The 15,049-nt window shown below is 40.1% G+C and overlaps 1 protein-coding gene across 9 annotated transcripts in view; it reads right to left on the bottom strand.

Annotated features, from left to right (window-relative positions):
• Positions 1–15,049, bottom strand: part of SRGAP2 (SLIT-ROBO Rho GTPase activating protein 2) — a 270,174-nt gene that overhangs the window by 172,933 nt on the left and 82,192 nt on the right. The window lies entirely within an intron of this gene.

Here is a 15,049-nt window from a genome sequence, read left to right as displayed (position 1 = left end):
TCTCAAAAAAATAAATAAATAAGGCACAACCAACCAACAAATAGCTATTATGTTTCTGAAATAATTGTTTTTCATTCCTTATATCCATGTTTTCCCTACTAGCAGTCCACATGCTTTCGGTAAAACTGATTCCACCCCTGCCCTCTCCAAAGACAGTGTGCTTTCTCCAATCCAGGCCTTGGCTAGGAGATGGAAGACCCAGGGACAAGAGTGTGGCACTGCCACTGCCATCTTGCCACCATGAGTGGAAAGCCCAATTGAGAATGGAGTTGGCCTAGAGAAGCAGAGTTGAGAGATAGGGAGAGGGAAACACAAGTATCTGAATCAATTCACGATGAGAAGCCAGCCCTATCCTTGGACCTTCCAGTCATACAAGTCAATTCATTCAATTTTTGCTTAAAACACTTTGCCTTAGGCTGGGCACAGTGGCTCACACCTGGAATCCTAGCACTTTGGGAAGTCGAGATGGGAGGAATGCTTGAAGCCAGAAGTTTGAGACCAGCCTGGTCAACATAGCAAGACTTCATTTCAAAGAAATAAAATAAATAAAATTTAAAAATACATTAAAAAAAACAAACAAAAACCCACCTTGCCTTGGATTTTTGGTCACTTGCAAAGGGGCCCTAATAGATACAGTGAGGATTTCTGAAATATTCAGAAATATGATATGAAGATCCCTGTTCTCAAGAACTTATAATCTAATTGTGAAGACATTATCCAAATATATATTTCAAAATTTTACATAACTATTCATATTACATACTTATACAAGATATATAATTATATAGTATAGAAATTATGTTATTGTATACTATAAGTACATGAAATCAAGAATAAATACTACAATAAAAGTGTTGAGGGCTCAGGAAGATCAGTGGGGACTCCCATTACTAAAGTCAGGCTTCTGGAGGTAGTCTAAACTTCTTGAAAAGAAGAAATCTGTCTGTTCAGTTGATGAATGTACTCGTGGGACCCAGAACAAACCTTCTCATTACAGTAGGCCTCCAAGTTTGTGGCAGGAAGGCAGGAGAGGAGAAAGAGAAGGGGAGAAAAGGGAAAGAAATAGAAGTCTGTTTAGTATTCTGAGGAAGGGTAGGATGTCAGTAAATGAAGGGTGAGGAGGACAGGATATTCCACAGTAAGAGAAAATATACACTAAGAGATGGGAATGTTCAAAAGTGGCCTCTCTGTGGGGTAGTGAGGAAGATGTCCTTACTGGAACAAAAGGTGGTACTGGGGCTTGATCAAAGATAAGGGTGCAAGGGGAGGAATAGCTCCAAAGGCTAATAGAGTAGTTTGGATCTCAAGCAGCCTGAAATGGAGCTAGGAAAAGTTTGTGTCATGATGAATGCAATAAACGGAGTTGAAGCAAGACCATAGTGGAGGATATCTGTTAGATAGAGTCCTGTGCTGTCTAAATGAAGAAATATAGTGAACATTAATGAGCAATACAAACTGAATGGTAGAGAGGTCAAAATGAGTAGGAGAATTCCACAAGTGGAAAATACCTGCACACACCAACACCAATTAGCAATAACACGTACTTTAGAGCCCATGACTCTACAGTGTGATTAACCATCCTTCTCTTCAGAGTAGTCAGCAAACTGGAGCCATAAGAGACATCCTTGGGTTCAAAGGTAAGTCAGCAATCTCAGTGGGAGGAAAGGGGTAGTGGGGACAGTTGTGACTGGAGCCCTGGCCTCCCTGGCTTTCCTTTTGACTGCAGTTCTCTCTGATGGACTTTAAACATGGCTGTCTTCAAAACTGTCTGCCCTGTGTGCAGATTATCCCAAAGTTATGAAAGAAAGAACCACTCCTCTCCTTACATTAACTCCACACTAACTAAAACCAATGCATGCACCTTTGGTGACAAAGAGAAACCAGCCAGTGGGAAAGAGAAGAAGAAAAATGGCCCTATAAGTTTCCAAAGGATGTTCAGTCATCCATTAACTTTCTAGCCCCCAGGTGAATGCACAGAAGGCAACCTCATAAAGCGGATGAGAGGGATATCTCAATGAACTTTAATCATCACGACTGCTCTGGCAGGCTGCCTTAGTTCTTTCAAATGTCTCAATAGCAAGTTAAAGACAAAAGGCTCCCAAATGAACAAGCTGGCACATCAAATGCCAAAGTAGTAATTTTAGCTCCTAGGTCTTGCCTGAGATGTTTAAGAAACAGAATTCTCAAGGTCCAAAATTTAGAATTAACTTGTACCACAAACTAAAGACACAGGATGTGAAGACCAACAGCTCCTCTGGGGAATGTCACTTAGTCTGATGCTCCTGATTCATTGCTAGTGACAAGCTGCAAGTCAGGTCCCAAGGACCACAATGAATCAACCAACAAACCCAGCAAATATTTATCTAACACCAACTCTGTAGAAAGATCTGGGTGATGAATCATTGGAACACACATGAAAAGGTAAGAAATTTGCACAAGAAAATGTAAGACAGTCTCTTACTCTCAAGGAGCTTACAATTCAATTGGAGAAAAGGAGGAATAAATGCAAAAATATTTAACAGTATAAGACTGTGTATCCTAAGTGCCAAAATAATGGTCCCAGACTATGTGAAGAGAGGAAGAAATCAGTAAAATCTAACATGGACCTCTTGAGACCTTGGGTAGGGAAGGATTTAAACAGAAGTGAGGGTGATGACAGATGAAGAGTTGTATTAGCAAAGCAAAGTCAAAGGGGCTAAAATGGGCAGATGAAGCTCAGGAGGCTGTGAGAAGCCCTGTGACTTGAAGGTTTACATAAAAGAGTATGAAAAGAAAGGGTAGAAAAGCAAGCCAGGGCCAGCACAGAGGACCCTGCATGCCTGGTAAGCAGAACAGATACAAACACAGTTCTAAAGGGCTCTGTAAACTCTGGACAAAGCAAGACAAGAGTCTTGAAAAGCAGGATGGCCCAAGAAGAGTTAAAGCCCAAGGAGAGTCAAAACCCAAGGAATTTCCTACCAAACAACTGAAAAGACCAAATGTAAGTTCAAACATGTCCACTCTCTTAGAGGACAATGGCACACTGTATATGCTCAAGGCTCCAACACAATCAAGTTGAAAACAAACCAGATCAATATTAAAATCCAGACCCTAAGTTCCTATAGAGCTGGCTCTGGAGAGTTTACTTCATTTTGTGTAGGACCCAGCTTAGCATACAGTACTGGCACATTGTTTCAAGTTCAGTTCAACAAGCAGGCACCAAGTACCTATTCATTACTAGGGAGAAAGGCAAACAAAAATGATTAAGGAAGACCAAGAGGTTCAGTTGGCCCATGAAATGCCTATGAAGCATCCTACTGGAAAAGGCAGTTGTATTCTCCTTCTGTTCTCAGGAGAGGCCAAGTCTAGAAATATACATTTGGGAGTCATCAGCAAGTATTATAGATGGCAGTTAGGAAGTTAACCATGAAAATGAATGCAGCTGTCCATGAAAAGCATGTAGAATGAAAAAGATGTAGGCTTACAACACCCCCATTTAGGTGAAAAGAAGGAAAGAGAAAGGAGAGTAGATTAAGAATGAAGAGAGATGTACAAAAGTATCAATAACTACAGAGTATTTAAATAAGACAGCAGGGCAAAGAGCTCATTAACTTTGACAATGAGAAGTCTATCATTATTGAGAGCCTGCTCTACCAGATTCAGTTTATGCATCACCCAAAGATGAACACAACTACCTTGCTGCTCACTGAAACAGTCTGCCCAGTTCCAGTTGCAATGGCTGTTCTTGGGCCTTCATATGTTGTTGGTGGACCAGCCTGACATTGCTTTGCCTTGTACCCATGCTGCATGCCTCTCAATCCCACCCCAGGCTTTCTCTATTGCCACTGAAGCATGAGACTTGGAGGGACCTAGTCAATCAGCAGTCATGTCAACAACAAGTACAGAGAAGTGGAGGCTCCAAGAATCAAACTTTGACCTATAGGAGATAGAATTGATGAATGAATTGAAATATTTTCCCTCCTTGCCCCAGTAGAATGTTCAGAGATGCAGCAGATTCACATAGTTACATGAAGATGTCCCACAAGACCAAGCAATCACCCTCTCATGAAGCTATAGTCAACTTATAAACAATCTCCTGTTTTGTTCTCCCTCCTTCCCTTTGTCCTCATTCCTACTTCCCTGGGATGACTCTCACAAATGAAGTATACGCTTTTGCCTCTCCTTGTATTTTCTATTTTCAAGGACTCTGGACTAAGACACTTACCTTGTGACAGGTACTGTTCTGGATGTTGGGTAGACAAGTCCCGTCCTTGAAGAAATTTATTCCAACAAAAGAATCTGCCCAGCAGTTCCTTCAGAATAGCTAACCATTTATTTTTCAACAACTCAACATATATGTTAAGTGATTGGCTCATTATAAGAACTGATTTAATTGACTATAGAAAGGTAAACTGTCCCCACAAAAGTTATAGGCAGGCACATCTTATATATTTACTAGTAATCACGTATACCATTTATTAAGTGCTTATTATGTGCCAAGTAGGCTCCTATTGAGTCACTATTCAAGTATAAAGGGACATTATCTCACTTAATCCTCAAAACACCACAGGAAGATAAGTTTGCAGCAAAGCTTAATGATTAAGAGGATAGACTTCATTCAGAAAAACTTGAATTTTAATTCTAGTTCTGCCACCTGGTACCTGTGTCTCCCTGAACAAGACACTTAATCTCTCTAAGTCTTTTTCATTACCTACAAAATGGAGTTTTTAATGGCAGTCACTTCACTGGATTGTTATGAAGAGTAAAAGAGATGGAGAATGTAAAGTGTTTGCTACATGCCTGATGCCTAGTAAGCCTCCATTAAAAGGCAACCACAATTCCTCCCATTTCACAGACAGGGAACTACTGAGGTTCAGAGAGATCAGTTAACCACCTAAGGTCACTCAGTAACAGATCACAATAGGATTTGAACCTAGATGTGTTTAATTCTAAAAATCAGTGCTCTTAACCACTCTCCCCTATCCATTTGTTTCTAATACTGAGATATGGCCTCATGTGGTTGTCTGTCATAGTGGAATCTTATAGTTTTAGTCTGGCAACATTGATTGGTTAACAAAAAGAATCCCTGAATTCCTTCAGCTTAATCAATTAAGAATCCTCATTCTTGCTGTCTTAATTCTGAATATTTAAGTGTATGTGTTGGGGAAAGAGGGAGAAACACCTTTTTATCATTTCTTCTTGAAGGCAATAGGAGGAAAAAAGTCCATGTCATCATCTAGAGATGCTATCAACTGGAGAGGCAGCAGAGAAAAGTCTGATCCTGGAACTGGACTGCCTGGGCTCAAAATGCCAACTCCACCACCTATTAGCTGTGTGTGATCTTGGGCAAGTTACTTACCTCTCTATGCCAGAATGTCCCCATTCTGTAAAATTTTGATAATAATAGAACCTACCTCACAGAGTTTTTATGACTTAATATTTGTAAAGTTATTAGAACAATTCCTGGTACACTTTAAACACTATTACATTTCTTTCTTTTCTTTTTCTTTTACTTTTGTTTTTGAGACAGAGTCTCGCTCTGTTGCCCAGGCTGGAGTGCAATGGAGCAATCTCAGCTCCCTGCAACCTCTGCCTTCTGGCCTCAAGCAATTCTCCTGCCTCAGCCTCCCAAGTAGCAGGGATTATAGGCACCCGCCATCATGCCCAGCTAATTTTTTGTATTTAGTAGATGAGGCTTCACCATGTTGACCAGGCTGGTCTCCAACTCCTGACCTCAGGTGATCCACCTGCCTGAGCCTCTCAAAGCGCTGGGATTACAGGTGGGAGCCACTGCACCTGGACTAAATACATTTCTGATAATACACAAAATCTATCCCACAGGTTCTTTAATCCTTTAACTTTTAGATGAAGAAGGTATAGAAAGTGATAGGAATTGAACAAAATTAGTGGTGTCAAACTTCGGCAATCCAACACACACATGCACACACACATACACATACACACACAACTGAAAAGTGTCATGAAAAAATATTTATCCTTAGTCATGAACTCTGATTTTTTTATATATATCTTTTAAAATGCTGGTTGTGGCTCACTAATTTGCTTTCATGGTTTAGTAAAAGGTCTCAACCTGCAGTTTGAAAAGCTCTAGAATAAACCACATGGCCACCAAAGGCAGAACTAGAACAGTCTTCAAACCACTCAGCTCCTTCTTCATGTGCTATTATTAAATCAGAAAGGGCCTAAGTTTCACTTCTTGCTGGAAAAGAAACTGTACATTCTGTATCTACCTCCTTTTTCCTCCATAGTTCATATGAGCACTAGAAATTCAGAGAACACCAAGGAACCAGTGGGCACTTCCTATGTATGCAACTCATGTTGCTGTTGCCCAATCTACTGATGCCATTCAGCATCAGGAAGAGTCCTGTGGCCTGTTCTCTTAGTTTCATCTTCCTGATTTTGAGGCCCAGCAACCATCGTCATTCACTGTACCTTTGAAGTAAAGAAGTTGTTGATCTAAACACCACAAGGCAATATTGTTATATATTTAATAAAAAGATTATAAACAGACTAGATGAACCTTATTAGTGGTTAAGTTTTAAAAAAAAGAAGATAAATTATATCTAGCATTGTTTCAAAGTAATGGAAGAGAGTGGGAATGGGTGAGGGATACAGATAAAACATAACTGGCCACAAGCCGAAGGGTGATGAGTGCGTGAGAATCCGTAACACTAGTCTCTTGACTTCTGTGTATGTTTGAAATTTTTTTTTAAGGCCATGTATGCTCTGAGAAATTTTTTATAATAAAAAGTTTTTTAAGGCCGGGCGCGGTGGCTCAAGCCTGTAATCCCAGCACTTTGGGAGGCCGAGGCGGGTGGATCACGAGGTCAAGAGATCGAGACTACCCTGGTCAACATGGTGAAACCCCGTCTCTACTAAAAATACAAAAGATTAGCTGGGCGTGGTGGCGCGCGCCTGTAATCCCAGATACTCGGGAGACTGAGGCAGGAGAATTGCCTGAACCCAAGAGGCGGAGGTTGCGGTGAGCCAAGATCGCGCCATTGCACTCCAGCCTGGGTAACAAGAGCAAAACTCCGTCTCCCAAAAAAAAAAAAAAGTTTTTTAAAATCTAATTAATGGTGTGTAAAACTTAAGAGACTCACAATAAATGCAGAGGAAGAAGATAAATAAAACAGAAAAAAAAATCCATGGAACTAAATCTGTGAATAGAAAAGGCCCATAATATATCATGAAATGAACAGAGAAAAATCAACAAAGACTTATAATGTTTGAATTTTTGGCTTTCAAGGATAAAGAAAGAGTTATTTAAGAATCAATGTAGAGAAAGCAACTCTCCTATCAAAATAGATGAGAAACCCAGATTGGTCTCAGACTTCCGTAGCAATATTCAAGGAAGATAATGTAGCCATGTCTAAAAAAATTCTGATAGAGAGCAACTGTGATCCAAGAATATTAGGACAAGCTGAGTCATTGCTCAAGCGTAAAAAAGGGGCAGATATCTCTCTTTCTCTGCAACTTGAAAGATCTCAGCCTATGTAGCACCCATGAACTCGACTTGAGAAACAGAAATCTTGCACCCAGTAGATCAATCAAAACAAAAACGACAGGAACAGGAAAGCCATGATAAAAGAAAAAGTGGCTACATATGGCACCAAGAACAAAAAAATGGGAGCATGCAAGTTGGAATATAAATGTTTGACAAGGCAAAAAAGAAACAAACAAAAAAGATAGAAGCTATAAAAACTGAGAGATAGGGAAGAGAAGTGCAAGGAAGTTTAAAAACATGAATTACCCTAATTCTTCCAGACAATCATCTAAAGGGAAGATATAACTAAAAATGTCTTTAAAAATATTAATAATAGCTTTAGCCTTCTAATGGTTTTCATAATCATTTTTTTAACCTTAGAGAAAACTTTTAGGAACTATTATCTTTGGTTCAGAAAAATTATTAAGTACAGCAGTTTTTTTCACTTTCACTTCAGCTTCTTTTTCTTCTGTTAAATTCAAGTAGAAAGAAATTCAATTGTTTTTATAGCACATATGGTATAATGCCATTCTTATAAAATTATTTCACCCTCACCAGCCACCCTTCTGTTTATGTGTACCAAATGTTAACACTGGAAGAGAAAGTCCATATGCCCCATTACAAATTCACAGCCTTCCCCTCCTACCTGCCTGCCCTGTCTCAGCCCCTATCCTAGGTTTATCTTTCTACCTGCAAACCAGAATCCACCCCTTATTGCTTACTCAAGCCCTTTGCTCCTAAAATTATACACTCTCATTTTCTGTACCACCATTTTCCATCTCTACTGGCCCATTACCATCAGCAATCAAACACGCTGTATTTTCCCCCATCTTATTAAACACACACATATTTTCCTTGATCTCTTCCCTTCTCCCACCCCAGCTACCTTTTCATCCAGGTTCCTTTTACATTAAGACTCAAAATGGTGTCCATACTCCCTGCCTCCACCTTCTTTCTTTCCTTTTTCTCCTTAGCCCACTGCAACCAGGCTCTCACTTCTACCACTCTGGTGGTGGGTGGTAATGACCTGCACGCGGCCAAATACTGCCGACTCTCAAGACTCCACCACCATGACCACTGGCCCCAGGACACCACCCTCTCTTGATATGCTACGGACACATATTCTGTCTCCTTTGTTGGGCCTTCTCCTTTTCCAGCATCGAAATGCTGAACTGCCCCATGGCTCAGTCATAGGACCTGTTTTCTATCTCTCCTTGCTTCCTATCAGATCCCATTCTGTTCTATGTCTGGTGATTCCCAAATGTATATCTAGAGTCTAGACCTCTCCCTCAACTCCAGCCTCCAACTGACTTACCATTTCCTCATAGCCGTCTAACAGGTACCCAGAACTTAATATGCCCAAACCTGAACTCTTGACATCCCATCCTGACTCCAACCCCAGCACGTTCCCTACCCCAGTAATGGCACCACCATTCATCTGCCAGGCCACAAACCTTCAGAGTTATTATTGACTCTTCTCTTACAAATTCCCAATCTAATTCATGAGCAAATCCTGTTACCTCTACCTTCAAAAGGAGTCTAGATTTCAACCCTTCTTATCCCTTCCACCCTTTGAACAGTGCAACGCAGCCTCATTTTGTTCTGAATTGCTGTGGTAGCTCCTAAGTGGTCTTGCTCCCTCCTCCCTTGCTTCCCTGCAGTCTACTATCCACACTGCAGCCCTGCTCATCATCTTCCAATGGCTTCCCAGTAGAGAAAAGCTAAAGGCTTTCCTAAGTTCACCCTTACTCACTGGTCCCAGCTACAGGCCTCACTGGTCATAGAACATGGCAAGCACACTCCCACTTCAGGAAGCACACTTCCCCACAGTCATGTGGTTAGCTCCCTCACTTCACTCAGTTCTCTGCTCAAAGAAGTCTTTGTGGACACTCCATCTGAAAGAGTCCCCGACACTCTCTATCTCATTTTTATTTTTCTTCCCCGCCACTTGTAAATGTACGTAGATGTTTACAATTTTCTCCTCCCACTAGAGTGTAAGTTCCATGATGGCAGAGACTTTGCCTTGTTCCTTGCTGATCTCTGATGCCACAGTGCCTAACATAGAGTAAGCACTCAATGAAGGCACATGGAATGAATGAATCAAGAGCTGTTTTCATGTAATGGGATTTGGAACAATTTATTGCTGACTTATTTTTACTTTTCAGTTTTGCTTGAATTTTTTATAATGGGTATTTACTTTTTAAAAAAGCAAGAGTTATTCCTTTAAAAATTAAAAAAGGAAACCAATCAAAAATCAAAGGAGAGATGCACTATCTAGTCAGCTCTGCTATATTTTGACAAGTGTTCTTCCTTCATTATTTATGATAGCCACAAAAGGATTCACAATGTAATGCCTACAGGGAATTTTTCATAATTAATGAAACCTCTTTAGAATGAAACTTTTACTGGAACAAAAGTTTTAATTGCCCAGGACTGACCATGGAGCATGCAGATGAAGCTCCTGAGTAAGAATAAAAATTGGCAAGGTTTTCCTAAATTTTACTCCCCACTATGATATATTTTTCAATATTGCTACCATCATCCAGATGCCAGAATCCTGGACCTGTTAGATCCTGAAAACCAAAAAGTGTGATGAGCCAGGCGTGGTGGCTCACACCTGTAATCCCAGCACTTTGGGAGGCTAAGGCAGGCAGATCACTTGAGGCCAGGAGTTCAAGGCCAGCCTGGCTAACATGGCAGAACCCCATCTCTACTAAAAATACAAAAAGTAGCCAGGCGTGGTGGCACGCACCTGTAATCCCAGCTACTCAGGAAGTCATGCCATGAGAATTGCTTGAGCCCAGGAGTCAAAGGTTGCAGTGAGCTGAGATCACACCACTGCACTTCAGCCTGGGCAGCAGAGCAAGACTCTGTATGAAAAAAATTTAAAGAAAAAAATTTTTTATTTTAAAGTGTGATGGTCTTTGGCAAGGTTTAAATAGAATATAAAAATATCCCTTTCAAATAAGCTGACACTTTTTCAACATGTAATAACCAGGGTCACAGAATCATAGAGGCCAGTGAGAAGAATAAAAAGTACCCCTGTGAGCCCCTGTGACACATGCACCACCAGGAAAACTTCCTGTCCCTGTCCCTCCAACTGAGCCACAGCAACGCGATGTCCGCAGTGGCATAATCTGCCTCCCCTACCTCCAGGCAGCCATGGGGCAGGTGGAGAGCAAAGAGACCATTCCCTGTGCCACTGATAAGAGAGGCTCAATGTGAAATACAAGGCATGAGGGGTGTGCAAATGTAGGCGACAAGCTCAGTGTCTCCCCTTTATCTTTCTGTCTCAGGTGTAATCTTCAAATTCTGCTCTTTTGGTGATAAGAAAAGGAGCAGCAATAGCATGTCTACTGTGCAAATGTGGACTACTAATCTGGCATCATGGAACTTAATGTAGAAGTTTATGCAACTCTGAGGAGGTTTCAAAACCTGGTCTCCTAACACATTATGTTTAAGTTTTCTAAGGCTCTTGACCAAGCAATAGAACTGTGAACACCCCAGGAGTTCACACAGGTCTTCTAGGGCCTTCACACTGCTAACCACAATCATGGCAACTCCTTCATTTCCTTTTTTTAAAAAATCAACAACCTTATTGTTTTCTCAATTATCCCTTTATAATTGGGCAGTTTAGAGCCTCAGATATATCAAGTGAGTAAGCACAATGATTGGTGGCGATGAGCTAATAAACATCATTAACTAGGCCGTGGTGGTTTTGTAACCACCACTTAGGCCAAGATGGCATGAGCATTCTACAGTTTTTCACTGCTCTTATTCTTTGTCATATATCATAAAATGTACAATCATAGTGGACTGTGGATTAAAAACAAGAAGTCGGCCGGACACAGTGGCTCAAGCCTATAATCCCAGCACTTCGGGAGGCTGAGGCAGGAGGATCACTTGAAGTAGGAGTTCCAGACCAGCCTGGCCAACATGGCGAAACCCCATCTCTACAAAAAAATACAAAAATTAGCCAGGTGTGGTGGTGGATGCCTGTACTTCCAGCTACTTGGAAGGCTGAGGCATGAAGAATCACTTGAACCAAGGAAGCAAAGGTTGCATGAGGCAAGATCGCGCCATTGCACTCCAGCCTGGGCGACAGAGTGAGACTCCATCTCAACAACAAAAACAACAACAACAAAAAAAAACAAGAAGTCTAAGACATTGATAAAACCCATCCAGTTCACATCTAGATGATTTTCACCAGATCACTGTGTTATGTTTATCTGATTAAATCTTTAGTATTTCTAAATCCAATGTTAAAGACATAAGATAAAGGAATAACCATATCCAAATTTGCTTTGTAACTGTTAGAGGAAAGATATTCCATAGCTACAAGGTGTTACTCCCTTGTAGATATGCAGCCGAACCTCTTTGTGGTAACCCCTACCATGTAGAAACAAAACTTAAAAATTATATGTAAGAAGTCATTTTAGAGTGTGAAATGCAAAAATTTCAAACAGTAGGTCAAGAATGCAGGTTTCTCTTATTTTTAAAAAAATGTATTAGCAAGTAATTAAATTTCCAATTATGTTTTAATGTATAATTGGTCTCAAACTAAGCACTATATTTTGTTTAAAAATTTTAAACAAATCACACTTTCTTGCATAATTAATTTAAATAAATTAAATAGTATACATCAACTATTAAATGAGAAAATATCGTTATATAAAATGGAGGTTATCAAATTTTAAGGTTTATATTAAAATATGCTGTATAATAATTTAATAATGTTGATGTAAAAGAAAATATTTTCCATAAATTTACTTTATAATAGTTTATAAAAGTAATGACATTATTTTTTAAATTCCTAAGGGGGTTCACAAAATTATATTACTCTGAAAGAAGTTCATAATTTTTTTTTTTTGAGACACAGTCTCACTCAGTTGCCCAGGCCGGAATGTAGTGGCATGATCTTGGCTCACTGCAGCCTCCACCTCCTGGGTTCAAGCGATTCTAGTGCCTCAGCCTCCCAAGTAGCTGGAATTACAATAGTGTACCACCAAGCCCAACTCATTTTTGTATTTTTAGTAGAGATAGAGTTTCACCATGTTGGTCAGGTTGGTCTTGAACTCCTGGCCTCAAGTTATCTGCCCACCTCAGCCTCCCAAAGTGCTGGGATTACAAGCGTGAGCCACCATGCCCAGCCCAAGTTCATAAATTTTTAAATGTTGAGAAATACCAGTCTAATATAAAAGTCTTCTTATTCAAACTCAGTAACTTAAACCAGTTTCTTGGGCCTGCTTTCCAAAGGAATCTAGTCTATCAGAGAAGACAAACTATAAGAAATAATTGTAATGTAATAAGCCCATCATCAGGGAAAAAGACGATGCTGTAGAAATATATAGATATTGGTCTAGGACTCAGCAAGTGGCTCCTAGAGGAGCGAGGCTTGAAGGATTGGGATCAGCTATGAGAAGAGGGTAGGAAAAGTGCTCCAGCCCAGAGGGAACAGCATGTTCAAAGGCCCAGAGGCAAGAGAAAAGAAGCTGCTTGCAAGGAACTAAAATAATCGAAGAAATTCAGGGTAACCAGAGCATAGAATTTAAATAAGAAGATAAGACTGCTGAAAGAGGCAGGGGTCAAGCTCTGGAGAGTATTGCAAATAGTCTGAAGAAGTATGGAATTGTTCCTAAGAGCAATGGGAAGCCATCAGTGTGAACACAGAGTGGGAATTAGATAAGCAAACTACAATGTTTTTAATGTCTTAAGTGTTCCCCTCCAACAGAGAGCCAAAGTAGAAGAGAAATGTGAGACTTTTCATTTTCAGAGGGCTCGAGGGTTCCAAGGATCTTCTAATAATGACTCCCTCAACCTAATTCTTCCAAATAAAGCAAAATGCAAATACTCCCCCTCAAAATGCTGATAGCCTGGTGATCCAAAAGTTAGCAAGAAAATGATCACATGCTCTGACCTTGTAAGTAGATCAGTCTCATCCTTTAGATATTAGAGACAGCAGCAGGATCACTGTGTGAGTCAGAAGATTTAGGCCTCTGAGTTTCACTTTCCTCATCTGAGAAACTGTGGTAAGAACTTATCCCCTGCCTACCCACCTCACACCATTTAAAGGCCACTTCTCAACTACATGCCTCAATAACATAAGTAGAAAAGATTCTACCAGCTGCATTGACTCGATCCACCAGAAAAAGACAAGAAGAAGTAGGAAAATGCTTCATAGCTTTATAACGTACAGTATGTCCAAAGTTATCAGGCTGCCTAACCATTTCACACCTCTGAAAAAAACATCCTACTGTTCAAATCCATAGATGGGCATATTCAGAATTTGCTTGAGGCAGGAAAAAAATTCAGAGCCAAGTCAGCTAGCAGTAAGAAACACTGAACTAAATAAAAGAACCAAATGAAAGAAAGACATTAAAACAGCACTTGATTCAATCTGGTTCCACAGTCATGGGCCAGGCTTAGGCTGGATGCAGCTGACAAAAGTGAATCAGCTAGAGCTGGTGAACTCAGATTCCGGACCCTGAACACACTACATGGCTTGCTTTAATAGAACTTTTGTAGAATTTGTCATGATTTTACATATCCCAAAAAGTTATTAGTAATTTTAAAGATCAATGAGAAAGTAAAAGCAAGGTGTTACAGGTTCCATCAAAGAAAAGCACTCAAGTTTTTGGGGGGTTTATTTTTGTTTTTTGAGGTGGAGTCTTGCTTTGTCACCCAGGCTAGAGTGCAGTGGTGTGATCTCAGCTGGCTGCAAATTCCACCTCCTGGGCTCAAGCAATTCTCATGCCTCAGCCTTTGGAGTAGCTAGGATTACAAGTATTTTAGCAAAGACAAGATTTCACTATGTTGGTCAGGCTGGTCTCAAACTCCTGACCTCGAGTGATCTGCCGGTCTCAGCTTCCCAAAGTGCTGGGATTACAGGTGTGAGCCACCATGCCCAGCCTCAAGTTCTTATTATTATGATTGCCAGTATTTTTTAAGGATATTATAAAAAATTGTTTTAAATTATTTTACAAGTTTCTAGGCTCTCTGGGCAGGTGTGTATTATGTCAAGTTGATTTAAATTTTTTTTTAACAGAATACTTTTAGAGAAAAAGACACAAAATAATATAATAGTTCAACTGGATGAACCTGATTCCCTTGAAAATTTCATTTTCCTTTTCAATAGAGTAGACTTCCCCAGATTTTAGAAAAGAAACCATATCCCAGTTCTTTATTCTTAAATGGCACATTTCTCAGAATAAAAGGCTGAAAGCACAGTTCCTCTAATTCATAAACTGGAGCATTTTACACTGTATTATGACACTCAGCATAATGTACAATAATTAGCAATTTACATCTGTCTTCCCTGCCAGGTTAGGAGCACCGTAAGTCCAAGACCATGTCTTATTCATTGTTATATCCCAGCACCTAGTGTAGAGCTGGCATAAACATTGAACTGAAATAAATGGAAATGAGTTGTGCTTTCCCTGTCTTCAACAGTGAGTCTTTGGCAGATTCCAGCAAAGCCTCAGAGTTAACTGATGTGGAGATCCTGGGTCAGCTAAGACTCACAATAAAGATTTCTGCCTAACTGCCTCTATCTCTACTCTTCCT

Source organism: Aotus nancymaae, unplaced genomic scaffold, assembly GCF_030222135.1.
Source record: "Aotus nancymaae isolate 86718 unplaced genomic scaffold, 86718_ANA_hifiasm-v0.15.2.pri h1tg000039l, whole genome shotgun sequence".
Classification (NCBI taxonomy): domain Eukaryota; kingdom Metazoa; phylum Chordata; class Mammalia; order Primates; family Aotidae; genus Aotus; species Aotus nancymaae.
The sequence above is the reverse complement of the archived record's forward strand: the minus strand, read 5'-3'. Positions and strand labels throughout refer to the sequence as shown.